General features: G+C 53.4%; 1 protein-coding gene across 5 annotated transcripts in view; it reads right to left on the reverse strand.

The window, feature by feature from the left end:
• The window catches only part of HELZ (helicase with zinc finger), a 70836-nt gene extending 68306 nt beyond the window's left edge, over nucleotides 1-2530 (reverse strand). For all 5 annotated transcript variants that reach the window (XM_063456132.1, XM_063456131.1, XM_063456129.1 and 2 more), the window contains exon 1: nucleotides 2458-2530. The gene's annotated coding sequence lies outside the window, so the exon portion shown is untranslated. The remainder of the gene's footprint in view (nucleotides 1-2457) is intronic.
• Nucleotides 2531-17486: the final 14956 nt, after the last annotated feature.

Below are 17486 nucleotides of genomic sequence, written 5' to 3' on the forward strand. Positions count from 1 at the left end.
CTGTCTTCATAGCTATAACCCCAAATATACTGCATTCACTTCTATTGTAATAAAAGAGCGAATCCTTGTGTACCCTGAAAAGGCACAAATCTATCACATATGCATTCACTTTACAGCGGGTCTCCAGTTTCTATGTCACTCACCAATTTTTTAGCAAAGCACCAGCAGATAAACACTCTTAACAAAGGGCAAACATTAAAGGTTCTCAAAGTTACTTGTTTATAACAAATAGCTCATGTAGGCCCAACTATAGGTCTCTATCCAAGCATTTCAATGGTGGCAAATTCCTTTTAATCTACAGTAAAACATCTCTCTCCTTCCAGGATTTACCAGAGTTTAATTCGGGTTTAATTGCTTCGGGCGTAGATTAAAAGTAATTTTTGTTAGTTTGCACCAACTTAAAAGAATTTGAGCGCAAGTTTACCAATTATAGTTTTCAGTTTTACCTGACATTTAAAATAATGGAAGTGTGAATCCTTTTTGAAACACCCATGGAATTGAACTGCAAAATTTAAGGAAAGGATGTATTTGAAAAAACCAAACAAAAAACATATGGTATAGCCAAAGCTTAGCTATGTTAGCCTGAATTTTGCAATACAGTTTTCAATTCACTGCAATTTATTTTTTAGAGAATACAACCCATGTGTTTCAAAGCTGCCTTCTAGTTATGTGCACCTCCTTATCCCCAAAATGCTAAATTACCATAACTAATTCTTGGCCGGACATCCATTCCACAAAATTGAGGAATTTAGAACTTTCTTTAAACATTTACAATGTAATAATGAGTTAGCATCCCAATAAGTAAAGACTGTAAATATCCCAATTCTCCCTTCTGTGCATATAGCTGTTCTGATAGCTGTACCCAGTTTCGGGAGTAAATTTTAGGTTAGTTTATAAATAAAAATGAAATAAAACTCATGGGATCCCTGCTCTAAGATACAACCCTGCAAAGGTCACCACATACGTTGCCCCAAAATATCCATCTTGTTTTCTCACAAAGAGCTCAGAACCAAACACTGACCTGTCCTTACACTCCAATCCCACAGCAACCGCCTGTTAGATTAACCCTCAAAAACCACATAAAGTAAAGTAATACATATTTTTTTTTTTTTTAAATGGAAGTCTCCCCCACATAGCCCAAAAATTATTTGCAAATCCAAAAATAAAATCAAAATAAACTGCAGCTCCCTATTCACCATTGCTCCCAAAAAGGCACCTCTCAGATATTACTGGCAGCCCCATATTTAGCAGGGACCCCAAGTGACATTATGCCCATATTTAGCAGGGACCCCAAGTGACATTATGCCCATATTTAGCAGGGACCCCAAGTGACATTATGCCCATATTTAAGAGAAAACCCATATTTAAAAGGCCACCTAATTTACATCAGCCCCATATTTAAAAGACACCAATCATAACATTATCCCCACATTAAACAGGAGTGGGTGGGGGTTAAATGACATTAACCCCACATTTAAAAAGGCATTATTAATATAACATTACCCCCAATATACACTGGACCCCCCAGATATATAAACAATACCCCATATAATAATCCCAAATTAAGCTGCCTGCCCCCTCAATTTAACCAGGAGCCCCCCCCATACCAGTGTCTGCACCCCAGGAGTGTCCCCATTCTCCAGCAGCCCCCCATGCCCGTGTCTGCCCCCACTCCCTAGCCCCCCCATACCAGGGTCTGCCCCCCAGGAGTGCCCCCACTCCCCAGCAGCCCCCCCCCCCAGGAGTGCCCCCACTCCCCAGCAGCCCCCCCATGCCCGTGTCTGCACCCCAAGAGTGCCCCCACCCCATGCCCGTGTCTGCACCCCAAGAGTGCCCCCACCCCATGCCCGTGTCTGCACCCCAAGAGTGCCCCCACCCCATGCCCGTGTCTGCACCCCAAGAGTGCCCCCACCCCATGCCCGTGTCTGCACCCCAAGAGTGCCCCCACCCCATGCCCGTGTCTGCACCCCAAGAGTGCCCCCACTCCCCAGCAGCCCCCCCCCATGCCCGTGTCTGCACCCCAGCAGCCCCCCGTTCCCCGGCAGCCCCCCATGCCCGCGTCTGCCCCTGGAAGCCCCCCTGAATCCTGCCAGCCCCACAAAGTGCTGTAAACTCCCATCACCGCCCACATCCAGCCCCCATCTCACTTAAAAAAGCCCGAGCTAGGCCCCCGGACCGGGAATGCCGTCACCCCGCAGCCTTGCCCATTGATCCCGGCCCCCGGCCCCTTCCCAGAGCCGCGGCCTGCACTGGGCTCCCGCCGGGGGCTCGAGTACTTTCCCAGGCCGGGGATGTAAACACCCCGCCGGCCCGCACCGTGTAGGCCTCTCCGCTGCCCGCCCGGGCCCTCTCCCTCCAGGCTGGGTCCTGGGGTGCAGGGGGAGCCCCGGGTCAGGGGGGGGATGGCGGCTACCGGGGGGTCCGGCCGCTCCGATCGTGGGGGGAGTCAAGACTTACCTGTCATTACTTTCTACGCCATCTTGGATCGACTTGTCAGGGGCCGCAGTGCATGGCGGGAAAGGGCTGAGAGTTCCTGGGAGGGGAGGAGAGAGATATCACTCACTGCCAGGGGGAGGGGAGAGAGAGATATCACTCACTGCCAGGGGGAGGGGAGAGAGAGAGAGCACTCACTGCCAGGGGGAGGGGAGAGAGAGAGTGCACTCACTGCCAGGGGGAGGGGGGAGAGAGAGCACTCACTGCCAGGGGGAGGGGAGAGAGAGAGAGCACTCACTGCCAGGGGGAGGGGAGAGAGAGAGCACTCACTGCCAGGGGGAGGGGAGACAGAGAGAGCACTCACTGCCAGGGGGAGGGGAGACAGAGAGAGCACTCACTGCCAGGGGGAGGGGAGACAGAGAGAGCACTCACTGCCAGGGGGAGGGGAGAGAGAGCACTCACTGCCAGGGGGAGGGGAGACAGAGCACTCACTGCCAGGGGGAGGGGAGACAGAGCACTCACTGCCAGGGGGAGGGGAGACAGAGCACTCACTGCCAGGGGGAGGGGAGAGAGAGCACTCACTGCCAGGGGGAGGGGAGGAGAGAGAGCACTCACTGCCAGGGGGAGGGGAGGAAAGAGAGAGCACTCACTGCCAGGGGGAGGGGAGAGAGAGAGAGCACTCACTGCCAGGGGGAGGGGGAGAGAGAGCACTTACTGCCAGGGGGAGGGGGGAGAGAGAGCCCTCACTGCCAGGGGGAGGGGGAGAGAGAGCCCTCACTGCCAGGGGGAGGAGAGAGAGAGAGCACTCACTGCCAGGGGGAGGGGTGGAGAGAGCACTCACTGTCAGGGGGAGGGGGAGAGAGAGCACTCACTGCCAGGGGGAGGGGGGAGAGAGAGCACTCACTGCCAGGGGGAGGGGAGAGAGAGAGCACTCACTGCCAGGGGGAGGGGGGAGAGAGAGCACTCACTGCCAGGGGGAGGGGAGAGAGAGAGAGATCACTCACTGCCAGGGGGAGGGGAGAGAGAGCACTCACTGCCAGGGGGAGGGGAGACAGAGAGAGCACTCACTGCCAGGGGGAGGGGAGAGAGAGCACTCACTGCCAGGGGGAGGGGAGACAGAGCACTCACTGCCAGGGGGAGGGGAGACAGAGCACTCACTGCCAGGGGGAGGGGAGAGAGAGCACTCACTGCCAGGGGGAGGGGAGAGAGAGCACTCACTGCCAGGGGGAGGGGAGGAGAGAGAGCACTCACTGCCAGGGGGAGGGGAGGAAAGAGAGAGCACTCACTGCCAGGGGGAGGGGAGAGAGAGAGCACTCACTGCCAGGGGGAGGGGGAGAGAGAGCACTTACTGCCAGGGGGAGGGGGGAGAGAGAGCCCTCACTGCCAGGGGGAGGGGGAGAGAGAGCCCTCACTGCCAGGGGGAGGAGAGAGAGAGAGCACTCACTGCCAGGGGGAGGGGGGGAGAGAGCACTCACTGTCAGGGGGAGGGGGGAGAGAGAGCACTCACTGCCAGGGGGAGAGAGAGAGAGCACTCACTGCCAGGGGGAGGGGGGAGAGAGAGCACTCACTGCCAGGCGGAGGGGAGAGAGAGAGCGCACTCACTGCCAGGGGGAGGGGAGAGAGAGAGCATTCACTGCCAGGGGGAGGGGGAGAGAGAGCACTCACTGCCAGGGGGAGGGGGAGAGAGAGCACTCACTGCCAGGGGGAGGGGGGAGAGAGAGAGCACTCACTGCCAGGGGGAGGGGAGAGAGAGAGCACTCACTGCCAGGGGGAGGGGGAGAGAGAGCACTCACTGCCAGGGGGGAGAGAGAGAGCACTCACTGCCACGGGGAGGGGAGAGAGAGAGCACTCACTGCCACGGGGAGGGGAGAGAGAGAGCACTCACTGCCACGGGGGAGGGGAGACAGAGAGAGCACTCACTGCCAGGGGGAGGGGAGAGAGAGAGCACTCACTGCCAGGGGGAGGGGGAGAGAGAGCACTCACTGCCAGGGGGTGAGAGAGTACTCACTGCCAGGGGGAGGGGAGAGAGCACTCACTGCCAGGGGGAGGGGAGAGAGAGAGCACTCACTGCCAGGGGGAGGGGAGAGAGAGAGAGCACTCACTGCCAGGGGGAGGGGAGAGAGAGAGCACTCACTGCCAGGGGGAGGGGAGACAGAGAGAGCACTCACTGCCAGGGGGAGGGGAGACAGAGAGAGCACTCACTGCCAGGGGGAGGGGAGACAGAGAGAGCACTCACTGCCAGGGGGAGGGGAGAGAGAGCACTCACTGCCAGGGGGAGGGGAGACAGAGCACTCACTGCCAGGGGGAGGGGAGACAGAGCACTCACTGCCAGGGGGAGGGGAGAGAGAGCACTCACTGCCAGGGGGAGGGGAGAGAGAGCACTCACTGCCAGGGGGAGGGGAGGAGAGAGAGCACTCACTGCCAGGGGGAGGGGAGGAAAGAGAGAGCACTCACTGCCAGGGGGAGGGGAGAGAGAGAGCACTCACTGCCAGGGGGAGGGGGAGAGAGAGCACTTACTGCCAGGGGGAGGGGGGAGAGAGAGCCCTCACTGCCAGGGGAAGGGGGAGAGAGAGCCCTCACTGCCAGGGGGAGGAGAGAGAGAGAGCACTCACTGCCAGGGGGAGGGGAGGAAAGAGAGAGCACTCACTGCCAGGGGGAGGGGAGAGAGAGAGCACTCACTGCCAGGGGGAGGGGGAGAGAGAGCACTTACTGCCAGGGGGAGGGGGGAGAGAGAGCCCTCACTGCCAGGGGGAGGGGGAGAGAGAGCCCTCACTGCCAGGGGGAGGAGAGAGAGAGAGCACTCACTGCCAGGGGGAGGGGGGGAGAGAGCACTCACTGTCAGGGGGAGGGGGAGATAGAGCACTCACTGCCAGGGGGAGAGAGAGCACTCACTGCCAGGGGGAGGGGGGAGAGAGAGCACTCATTGCCAGGCGGAGGGGAGAGAGAGAGCGCACTCACTGCCAGGGGGAGGGGAGAGAGAGAGCACTCACTGCCAGGGGGAGGGGAGAGAGAGCACTCACTGCCAGGGGGAAGGGGGAGAGAGAGCACTCACTGCCAGGGGGAGGGGAGAGAGAGAGCACTCACTGCCAGGGGGAGGGGAGAGAGAGAGCACTCACTGTCAGGGGGAGGGGGGAGAGAGAGAGCACTCACTGCCAGGGTGAGGGGAGAGAGAGAGCACTCACTGCCAGGGGGAGGGGGAGAGAGAGCACTCACTGCCAGGGGGGAGAGAGAGAGCACTTACTGCCAGGGGGAGGGGGAGAGAGAGCACTCACTGCCAGGGGGAGGGGAGAGAGAGAGCACTCACTGCCAGGGGGAGGGGAGAGAGAGAGAGCACTCACTGCCAGGGGGAGGGGAGAGAGCACTCACTGCCAGGGGGAGGGGAGACAGAGATAGCACTCACTGCCAAGGGGAGGGGAGAGAGAGAGAGCACTCACTGCCAGGGGGAGGGGAGAGAGAGAGAGCACTCACTGCCAGGGGGAGGGGAGACAGAGAGAGCACTCACTGCCAGGGGAGGGGAGACAGAGAGAGCACTCACTGCCAGGGGGACGGGAGAGAGAGCACTCACTGCCACGGGGAGGGGAGAGAGAGCACTCACTGCCACGGGGAGGGGAGAGAGAGAGCACTCACTGCCACGGGGGAGGGGAGACAGAGAGAGCACTCACTGCCAGGGGGAGGGGAGAGAGAGCACTCACTGCCAGGGGGAGGGGAGAGAGAGCACTCACTGCCAGGGGGAGGGGAGGAGAGAGAGCACTCACTGCCAGGGGGAGGGGAGGAGAGAGAGAGCACTCACTGCCAGGGGGAGGGGAGGAGAGAGAGCACTCACTGCCAGGGGGAGGGGAGGAGAGAGAGAGCACTCACTGCCAGGGGGAGGGGAGAGAGAGAGCACTCACTGCCAGGGGGAGGGGGAGAGAGAGCACTCACTGCCAGGGGGGGGAGAGAGTACTCACTGCCAGGGGGAGGGGAGAGAGAGAGCACTCACTGCCAGGGGGAGGGGAGAGAGAGAGCACTCACTGTCAGGGGGAGGGGGGAGAGAGAGAGCACTCACTGCCACGGGGAGGGGAGAGAGAGAGCACTCACTGCCAGGGAGAGGGGGAGAGAGAGAGCACTCACTGCCAGGGGGAGGGGAGAGAGAGCACTCACTGCCAGGGGGAGGGGAGAGAGAGAGAGAGCACTCACTGCCAGGGGGAGGGGGGAGAGAGAGCACTCACTGCCAGGGGGAGGGGAGAGAGAGAGAGCACTCACTGCCAGGGGGAGGGGAGAGAAAGAGCACTCACTGCCAGGGGGAGGGGAGAGAGAGAGCACTCACTGCCAGGGGGAGGGGAGAGGGAGAGAGCACTCACTGCCAGGGGAGGGGAGAGAGAGCACTCACTGCCAGGGGGAGGGGAGAGAGAGCACTCACTGCCAGGGGGAGGGGAGAGAGAGCACTCACTGCCAGGGAGAGGAGAGAGAGCACTCACTGCCGAGGGGAGAGAGAGAGCACTCACTGCTGAGGGGAGAGAGAGAGAGAGCACTCACTGCCAGAGGGAGGGGAGAGAGAGATATCACTCACTGCCAGGGGGAGAGAGCACTCACTGCCAGGGGGAGGGGAATGAGAGAGCACTCACTGCCAGGGGAGGGGAGAGAGAGAGCACTCACTGCCAGGGGGAGGAGAGAGAGAGAGCACTCACTGCCAGGAGGAGGGGAGAGAGCACTCACTGCCAGGGGAGGGGAGAGAGAGAGCACTCACTACCAGGGGGAGGGGAGAGAGAGAGCACTCACTGCCAGGGGGAGAGAGAGATATCACTCATTGCCAGGGGGAGGGGATAGAGATATCACTCACTGCCAGGGGAGGGGAGAGAGAGAGAGAGCACTCACTACCAGGGGGAGGGGAGAGAGAGAGCACTCACTGCCAGGGGGAGGTGAGAGAGAGAGCACTCACTGCCAGGGGGAGGGGAGAGAGAGCACTCACTGCCAGGGGGAGGGGAGAGAGAGAGCACTCACTGCCAAGGGGAGGGGAGAGAGATTGCACTCACTGCCAGGGGGAGGGGAGAGAGATAACACTCACTGGCAGGGGGAGGGGAGAGAGAACACTCACTGCCAGGGGCAGGGGAGAGAGAGAACACTCATTGCCAGGGGAAAGCGCTCACTTATTTCCAGAGATTGTGGGGGGGGCGGAAAGAGGCGGAAAGAGAGCTCACTCACTACCAGGAGGAGGGGGCGAGAGCGAACATTCACTGTCAGGGAGGAGAGAGAGCTCACTTATTGCCAGAGATAGTGAGGGGAGCTCACTCACTGCCAAGGACAGGGGAGATAGCTCACTCACTGCCAGGGGAGGATAGATACATCACTCACTGCCAGGGGAGAGCGCATTCGTTGCCAGATTGGGGGAGAGAGTGCTGACTAACTGCCAGTAAAAGGCGAAGAGAGAGCTCAGTGCCAATGCCAAGGGAGACAGGTAGAGAGAGCTCAGTGCCAAGGGAGACAGGTAGAGAGAGCTCACTCGCTTCCACTGCAATGAGGGGAAAAACATTTCACTAACTGTCAGTGGGATTGAAGGAGAGAGAGCTCACTCAATCACTGCCACTCAGTGCCAAGGAGAGGGAAGTTTACTTACTGTAAGGGGGGGGGAGGGGATAGAAGGTTTACTTACTACTCACTGCAAGTGGAGGTAGTTGAGTACTTTAACTGCAAGGAAGAGTGGAAAGAGACTGCACTCAATGCAGGAAAAAGAGATAGCTCACTCACTTCTAAGGCAGGTAGGAAAAAGATCACTCACCGCCAGGTATAGGGGAAGGCAGTGAGTGCAAGATACATGGCCAAGGGTAAGGGACAGCTGGTACTCACTGCACAGGAGGGTAATTCTTACTATCATTGGAGTGAGCTTGGACACTAAGGTGGGGTGGTCCACCATCCCCCCTCATGTGTGCCACTATCCCCCTAGTTCTAGCTGCTCTCAGATATTGAATTTTCTCCGAATACAAACCCTATTGATAGAGCTATTGGTATATAGGCTTTTGGTGTAACAAATAGGTAGGCCAGACGTGGGAATAGAGAAAATTTATGACAAACTTACCGTAATTTTCTTTTCCTGGCTATTTCTCATGGCAGCATCACTTATGGGTAGCTCCTCCCTTAGCAGTCTCAGGACAGGAATTAATTAGATTAATCAATTAGACTGATAGGTATAAAGAGTCCCTCCTCCCCTTACACCACAGTCCAATTATAAAGCTGAAAACAAAAAATGGGCGGGAACCCTGATGCTGCCATGAGAAATAGCCAGGAAAAGAAAATTACGGTAAGTTTGTCATAAATTTTCTCTATTCCTGGCTAATCATGGCAGCATCACTTATGGGTAATACCCAAGCTCAGAGAATATAGGGTGGGAATAAAATTACGCTAAAATACACAGAACAGATTATTATGCTACGACTGAATTTAATATCAACGGGACAAAGAAACCGTAGACAAGACACTCTTCCCAAATGAGGTGGAAGGAGTATCCACATCTAGTTTGTAGTGTTTCATGAACGTCATCGGGGAAGACCAGGTGGCTGCCTTGCAAATGTCATCATATGGAACCTCTGCCCAATTAGCTCATGAAGTTGACAATGCTCTGGTTGAATGAGCCTTTATCTTCAGTGGAGGAGAGTGATCTTTATTGAGATATGCCCTCCTGATTACAAGAGCAATCCAACGTTTCAACGTAGATAGAGAGGCTGCCTCACCTCTCCTGGCCCCTGAAGGCAAAACGAAAAGCTGGTGAGGTTTCCTGTAAGGAGCAGAACGTTCAAGGTACATAGACAGGCAGTTCATGACATCCAAATGTTGCCACTTGATCTCCTCTGGTGAAGAAGGATTGGGGTAGAAGGATGGCAGGACCACCTCTTGAGATAGATGAAAACGAGAGACCACTTTAGGAAGAAATGCTGGATTAGGTTTCAGGCACACCCTATCGTGGTAGAATTGTAGACAAGAAGGCAAGGTGGAGAAGGCCTTGATCTCTGAGATTCTCCTAGCGGAAGTAATTGCCACTAAGAACAATGTTTTGTAAGTTAGGAGGACAGCATCCAAATTCTCAAGAGGAACTAATAGATCCTCAGTCAGGTAGTCGAGAACAAGCGGAAGGTCCCAAGGAGGGGTAGTGGATCTCGAAGGTGGTCTCAACTTGAAAGCTGCCTTGAAGAACCTGGAGATCAATGGGTCTGATGACCAAGAGGTGTTGCACAAAGCTGACAGAGCCGAAGATTGAACTCTAAGAGTGCTGATGCTAAGGCCCTTATCCAGACCTTCTTGTAGGAACTCCAAGATTTCAGTGTTGCGAGGGCGTATGAAGTCAACTTGCTTGGCCGAAGCCCATTCTTGAAACACATCCCAGATTCTATGGTAGCATGAGGACGTAGAAGCCTTCCTCGAGTGTAAGAGGGTATTGACCACTGCTTCTGAAAGGCCTAATTGTCGAAGTCTTTCCTTTTCAAGACCCACACCCCCAATTTGAGGCGTTCCGGATGAGGATGGAATATTGGACCCTGCGTTAGCAGATCCTCCAGAACAGGCAGGGGCCGAGGCTGTTCCTGGCTCAACATTGACAATAGGGGAAACCACGGCCTTTGAGGCCAAATTGGGATTACGGCAATAACCTTCTTCCCTTCTGACCAAACTTTCCTCAGGAACCTGGGTATCATGGGTAGGGGAGGGAACGCATACCCCAGATCGAACGACCAAGGAAGAGATAGAGCATCCTGGCCCAATGCCTGACTCTCTGGGTGGAGGGAGTAGTAATTCTCCACCTGGCGATTCCTGAACGAAGCCATCAGGTCGATCTGGGGCATGCCCCACCGATGGGTGATCCAAGCAAAAACCGACTGGTGAAGTTTCCATTCTCCCGGGAGAATTTCTGTTCTGCTGAGAAAATCCGCCGTTATGTTCTCTGAACCTGGGAGATAGATAGCCTTCAGTCCCAGGAGATAGGCCATGGCCATTTCCATTAAAGGAGCTAGTTCCTTCAAGAGCTGTTTGCTCCTTGTGCCTCCCTGGTTGTTTACATATGAGGCCACCGCTCGGTTGTCCGTCTTGATTAACACCCATGAATTCCTGATCTTTGGAAGGAACACCCGAACGGCCTTGGAAATAGCTCGTAGTTCTCTTAGGTTCGAGTGGAGCCGACTTTCTTCTCGGGTCCACCTCCCCTGAGTCCACGAGGAATCGAGGTGGGCACCCCAACCAGAAGAACTGGCATCTGTCGTAATAACGGTCCACGGAGGCTCTTCCAAGGGAAAGCCCTTTGCTAGGTTCTTCCTGTTCTTCCACCAGTTCAACTCTTTTCTTACTGGCAGTGGCAGAGATATCTTCTGTTCCCAATCCGTTTTTTCTCTGTCGAACTGGAGAAGGAAGCAACTCTGTACAGGGCGAAACTTCCATTGGGCCCACTTTACCAAACCTATCGTAGATGTTAAAGAACCCAGGAGACTCATGACTTCCCTTGCCGAGGCCCTTTCGAGAACCTGGAGCTTCTTGACTTTGTCTTTTATCTTCATGACCCTCTCCGGAGACAAAAACACACGGGCAGAAATGGTATTTATCACCGCTCCGAGGAATACGATGGTCTGAGACGGAATCAGGGAGCTTTTTTCTATATTGAGAAGCCACCCGTGATCTTGAAGGATGTTCATTGCCACTAATGTATGATGCTCCACTATTCTTTGTGAAGGCCCTATGATGAGGATGTCGTCCAGGTAATGGAATATCTCGATACCTCTCATCCTTATGACGGCAATCAAAGAGACAAGGACCTTCGAGAAAGTCCTTGGCGCTAAGCTGAGGCCAAACGGAAGCCCTCGGAACTGAAAGTGTCTTCCTAAAGCCCAGAACCGAAGGAACTGCATGTGATTGCTGTTTACAGGGATTTGGTAGTAGGCGTCTTTTAAGTCTATGGAGGTCATCCAATCTCCCGTTTTTACGCACTTTAGGATAGTCTGTAAGGATTCCATTTTGAATGTCCTTACGTCTAGAATGGTGTTCACTCCTTTCATGTTCAGGATGAGACGCCACTTTCCCTGGGGCTTTGGGGCCAAAAACACAGTGGAATACATCCCCCGGAACCTTTCGTGTGTAGGGACTTCCTCCAACACCTTCTGTTCCAGTAGAGTGGAAATGCAAGTCCTCATGGCCCTTCGTTTGACACCTGCCGACACTTTTGATTTTCTGAAAAGAGCAGCATGTGGACGAGAAGAAAATTCCATCCTGTAGCCTTCTTTTATGATGGATGTGACCCACACGTCTGTGACATTCGCGGCCCATACCGGGTAAAAGAACTTCAGTCTTCCACCCACCATACCCAGATGGGCCCGAGGACCTTCAGAAGGTCTTCCCGGAGGTTCTGGCACCTCTACCTCTGGAAGCCTTATTGGAAGAGGAGTGAGAGAAGGACTTCCACGAGGAATTCCTGGAATACTCCCTTCCGGGCTTGTAGCTTCTGCTGTCCCGAAAGGACCGATCCTTGAATCGCCTGGTTTTCCAGGAGGAGGAAAAACTCTTTCTGCTGACTTGTGGAAGAAACGCTTTTTTCCCATCAGCAGCTTTCTGAATGGCATCCTCCAGGATCTTACCAAACAGGAGATCCCCCTGGAACGGGAGACCACACAAGGACGCTTTGGAGGCATAGTCCGCCCCCAGGAATGAAGCCATAAGGCCCTTCTGGAGGCCACAGACAGGGCCATACTTTTGGCAATCATGCGAGTGATGTCCAGGGAGGCTTCGGAGCAAAATTCAGTAGCAAGGCTCAAATCCTTGAGACTCTCCAGGAGATGTTCTCTACGGACACCTTGACCAATGTCTTCCTCCAAATTAGCGAGCACTCTTAATGCCCTGGAGAGAGTGGTCAGCGCCACTGCTGGATGAAGGGCGGAGCCTAGTGCCAGATAGGCTTTAATTAGATCACCATCCATACGCTTTTCCATAGGTTCTCTCAAGTATGCCATGGAGTCTATAGGAAGCGTGGTCTTTTTAGCCATATGGATCACTGCAGCATCAACCTTGGGAACCGAATTCCAAAGGCAGCAGTCCATGGCAGAATAAGGATAAGTCCTCGTGAATTTGTTTTTCAAGGTGGACTTCCTCTCCGGCTTATTCCATTCCTGAAGGATCATGTCCCTTATAGAGGAATGTACCGGGAACGTTGGTCTATTAGGCTTCAAGTCCTCAAAAAAACTGTCAGCCTCTCTCAATTCAGATTTTTCTTCCGTGAGGCTAAGAGTGTCTCTGAGGAGAGTAATAAGTCTATCGATAAAGTTTGAGTCCAGAGACCTGGAGGCATAGTCAACTTCCTCCTCCCACAGGTCAGGATCCTCCTCAGAGCTGGAAGACTGAGGTTCCGCTCTGCGTCTTTTAGGAGGGCCACCACATCCCGTGGTAGACTTAAAGCCCTCAGCAATTGCACGGGAAATACAAAGTTTAAGGTCGTCCTGCGGTGAAGTCTTACTGGGGACATTAGCCGCTTCCGACAAGCATTCCCTGCAGAGGTTCCTTCCAGGTGGAGCTGGTGATGAACAATTGATGCATCTGTTGGTCTTGTCCCTGGATTTTCTTGCTGGAGAATCCAACTGTTTGCTGCGGCTGAAAGAAAGCCATATATAACATATATTACAGGCTCAGTATGGCACTCTTTTAACAACCCCCCCCTGAACAAAATAAATGGCTCACCTATGTTTTCTAGAGAGGGATCTAGCAGAGGCAGAGGGAGAATCCATACTATGAAAGGAACAAAGGCAAAATCAGAAACACATACCTAATAAGTCCAAAAAGGCAAACCCAAAGCCCCCAGCAAAAACCATGGAAACAGGCAATCCTACCTCATAACGGCAGAAAACACACTCCAGGCAGCCAGGAGACAGCAAGAAGGAGAACTGGCGGAAATTCAGAACGCAAATCAGAAGTTCCGAACAGCTGACAGGCAAGTGTCAGTATTCCCCTGTTTAAATACCTCTGCGCCCGGTCCGCGCATGCGCAGAGCGCTGCAACGCACGCCATGCGTTTCAAGCCTCGCGGCCGGCGCGAGGCACTTCCGGGTTCGGCAATTCCGCGTCTGGAACGCACACCGCGGCAAAACAGCAACACTGGCCGAGGAAGAGCTGAACACAGCCCCCACAAGGACAGCAACTCCCAGTAAGCCCCCAGGGGCAACACAGGGCATGCAGGCAGGAAACACAACTCCCAATAGAGCACAACAGCACCCTCCATCAGGATGACTGCAGTATGGATCCCCAAAGCAAGGTAAGGGGGGGGGGGGATTTCAACCCCAATTACTAGGGGCACTTCCAGAACAAGGGGAAATTTTTAAGGATAACCAACCCCAGGAAGCTTAGAACAGTGTCTCCCTCAGAACACTAGATATACATCCCACGCAGCAGTTCAGTACTTACTCTGAACCTGACCCAGTTAGTCCTGCTCATGCAGGCTGTTTACTGGGTCCTTCAAATGAAGAGAGGCTGAACTTCATTTGGAACGAACCCACGACAAACGCAGGAAGGTGGCCATAAAATAAAAAGTAAAAAGTCCTGTAGAACTTGCTAAGGACAGGAAAAAAGACTGTGGTGTAAGGGGAGGAGGGACTCTTTATACCTATCAGTCTAATTAATTAATCTAAATAATTCCTGTCCTGAGACTGCTAAGGGAAGAGCTACCCATAAGTGATGCTGCCATGAGAAATAGCCAGGAAACATACTTTCCTGGCTAATCATGGCAGCATCACTTATGGGTAGCTCCTCCCTTAGCAGTCACAGGACAGGAATTAATTAGATTAATTAATTAGACTGATAGGTATAAAGAGTCCCTCCTCCCCTTACACCACAGTCTTTTTTCCTGTCCTTAGCAAGTTCTACAGGACTTTTTGGTTTTTATTTTATGGCCACCTTCCTGCGTTTGTCGTGGGTTCGTTCCAAATGAAGTTCAGCCTCTCTTCATTTGAAGGACCCAGTAAACAGCCTGCATGAGCAGGACTAACTGGGTCAGGTTCAGAGTAAGTACTGAACTGCTGCGTGGCCTCCGGGAAGACCTTCTGAAGGTCCTCGGGCCCATCCGGGTACGGTGGGTGGAAGACTGCAGTTCTTTTACCCGGTGTGGGCCGCAAATGTCACAGACGAGTGGGTCACCTCAATCATAAAAGAAGGCTACAGGATAGAATTTTCCTCTCGTCCACGTGCTGCCCATTTCAGAAAATCAAAAGTGTCAGAAGGTGTCAAACGAAGGGCCATGAGGACTTGCATTTCCACTCTGTTGGGACAGAAGGTGTTGGAGGAAGTCCCTTCTCACGAAAGATTCCAGGGGATGTATTCCACTGTGTTTTTGGCCCCAAAGCCCCAGGGAAAGTGGCGTCTCATCCTGAACCTAAAAGGAGTGAACGCCTTTCTAGACGTAAGGACATTCAAAATGGAATCCTTACAGACTATCCTAAAGTGCGTAAAACCAGGAGATTGGATGACCTCCATAGACTTAAAAGACGCCTACTACCAAATCCCTGTAAACAGCAATCACATGCAGTTCCTTCGATTCTGGGCCTTAGGAAGACATTTCCAATTCCGAGGACTTCCGTTTGGTCTCAGCTTAGCGCCAAGGACTTTCTCGAAGGTCCTTGTCTCTCTGATTGCCTTCATAAGGATGAGAGGTATCGAGATATTCCATTACCTGGACGACATACTCATCGTAGGGCCTTCGCAAGGAATAGTGGAGCATCATACATTAATGGCAATGAACATCCTGCAAGATCACGGGTGGCTTCTCAACATAGAAAAAAGCTCCCTGATTCCGTCTCAGACCATCGTGTTCCTCGGAGCAGTGATAAATACCATTTCTGCTCATGTGTTTTTGTCTCCGGAGAGGGTCCTGAAGTTACAAGACAAAGTCAAGAAGCTCCAGGTTCTCGAGAAGGCCTCGGCAAGGGAAGTCATGAGTCTCCTGGGTTCTTTGACATCTACGATAGGTTTGGTGAAGTGGGCCCAATGGAAGTTTCGACCGGTACAGAGTTGTTTTCTTCTCCAGTTCGACAGAGAAAAAACGGATTGGGATCAGGAAATTTCTCTGCCCCTGCCAATAAGAAGAGAGTTGGACTGGTGGAGGAACGGGAAGAACCTAGCAAAGGGTTTTCCCTTGGAAGAACCTCCGTGGACCGTCATTACGACGGATGCCAGTTCTTCTGGTTGGGGTGCCCACCTCGATTCCTCATGGACTCAGGGGTGGTGGACTCGAGAAGAAAGTCGGCTCCACTCGAACCTAAGAGAACTGCGAGCTGTTTCCAAGGCCATTCAGGTGTTCCTTCCAGAGATCAGGAGTTCCTGGGTGTTGATCAAGACGGACAACCGAGCGGTGGCCTCTTATATAAACAACCAGGGAGGCACAAGGAGCAAGCGGCTCTTAAAAGAGCTAGCTCCTCTAATGGTGATGGCCATGACCTATCTCCAGGGACTGAAGGCTATCTATCTCCCAGGCTCGGAGAACGTAGCGGCGGATTTTCTCAGCAGATCGGAAATTCTCCCGGGAGAATGGAAACTTCACCAGTCAGTTTTTGCTTGGATCACCCGTCGGTGGGGCATGCCCCAGATCGACCTGATGGCCTCGTTCAGGAATCGCCAGGTGGAGAATTACTACTCCCTCCACCCAGAGAGTCAGGCACTGGGCCAGGATGCTCTATCTCTTCCTTGGTCGTTCGATCTGGGGTATGCGTTCCCTCCCCTACCCATGATACCCAGGTTCCTGAGAAAAGTTTGGGCAGAAGGGAAAACCGTTATTGCCGTAATCCCGATTTGGCCTCGAAGGCCGTGGTTTCCCCTACTGTCGACGCTGAGCCAGGAACAGCCTCGGCCCCTGCCTATATTGAAGGATCTGCTAACACAGGGTCCAATATCCCATCCTCATCCGGAACGCCTCAAATTGGGGGTGTGGGTCTTGAAAAAGAAAGACTTCAACAATTAGGCCTTTCAGAAGCAGTGGTCAATACTCTCTTACACTCAAGGAAGGCTTCTACGTCTTCATGCTACCATAGAATCTGGGATGTGTTTCAGGAATGGGCTTCGGCCAAGCGAGTTGACTTCATACGCCCTCGCAACACTGAAATCTTGGAGTTCCTACAAGAAGGTCTGGATAAGGGCCTTAGCATCAGCACTCTTAGAGTTCAATCTTCGGCTCTGTCAGCTTTGTGCAACACCTCTTGGTCATCAGACCCATTGATCTCCAGGTTCTTCAAGGCAGCTTTCAAGTTGAGACCACCTTCGAGATCCACTACCCCTCCTTGGGACCTTCCGCTTGTTCTCGACTACCTGACTGAGGATCTATTAGTTCCTCTTGAGAATTTGGATGCTGTCCTCCTAACTTACAAAACATTGTTCTTAGTGGCAATTACTTCCGCTAGGAGAATTTCAGAGATCAAGGCCTTCTCCACCCTGCCTTCTTGTCTCCAATTCTACCACAATAGGGTGTGCCTGAAACCTAATCCAGCATTTCTGCCTAAAGTGGTCTCTCGTTTCCATCTATCTCAAGAGGTGGTCCTGCCATCCTTCTACCCCAATCCTTCTTCACCAGAGGAGATCAAGTGGCAACGTTTGGATGTCATGAACTGCCTGTCTATGTACCTTGAACGTTCTGCTCCTTACAGGAAAACTCACCAGCTTTTCGTTTTGCCTTCAGGGGCCAGGAGAGGTGAGGCAGCTTCTCTGTCTACTTTGAAGCGTTGGATTGCTCTTGTAATCAGAAAGGCTTATCTCAATAAAGATCGCTCTCCTCCACTGAAGATAAAGGCTCATTCAACCAGAGCATTGTCAACCTCATGGGCTAATTGGGCAGAGGTTCCATACGATGACATTTGCAAGGCAGCCACCTGGTCTTCCCCGATGACGTTCATGAAACATTACAAACTTGATGTGGATGCTCCTTCCACCTCATTTGGGAAGAGTGTCTTGTCTACGGTTTCTTTGTCCCATTGATATTAAATTCAGTCATAGCATAATAATTTGTTCTGTGTGTTTTATCATAATTTTATTCCCACCCTAATTTTGTGAGCTTGGGTATTACCCATAAGTGATGCTGCC

This window comes from Pelobates fuscus, chromosome 5, assembly GCF_036172605.1.
Source record: "Pelobates fuscus isolate aPelFus1 chromosome 5, aPelFus1.pri, whole genome shotgun sequence".
NCBI lineage: Eukaryota > Metazoa > Chordata > Amphibia > Anura > Pelobatidae > Pelobates > Pelobates fuscus.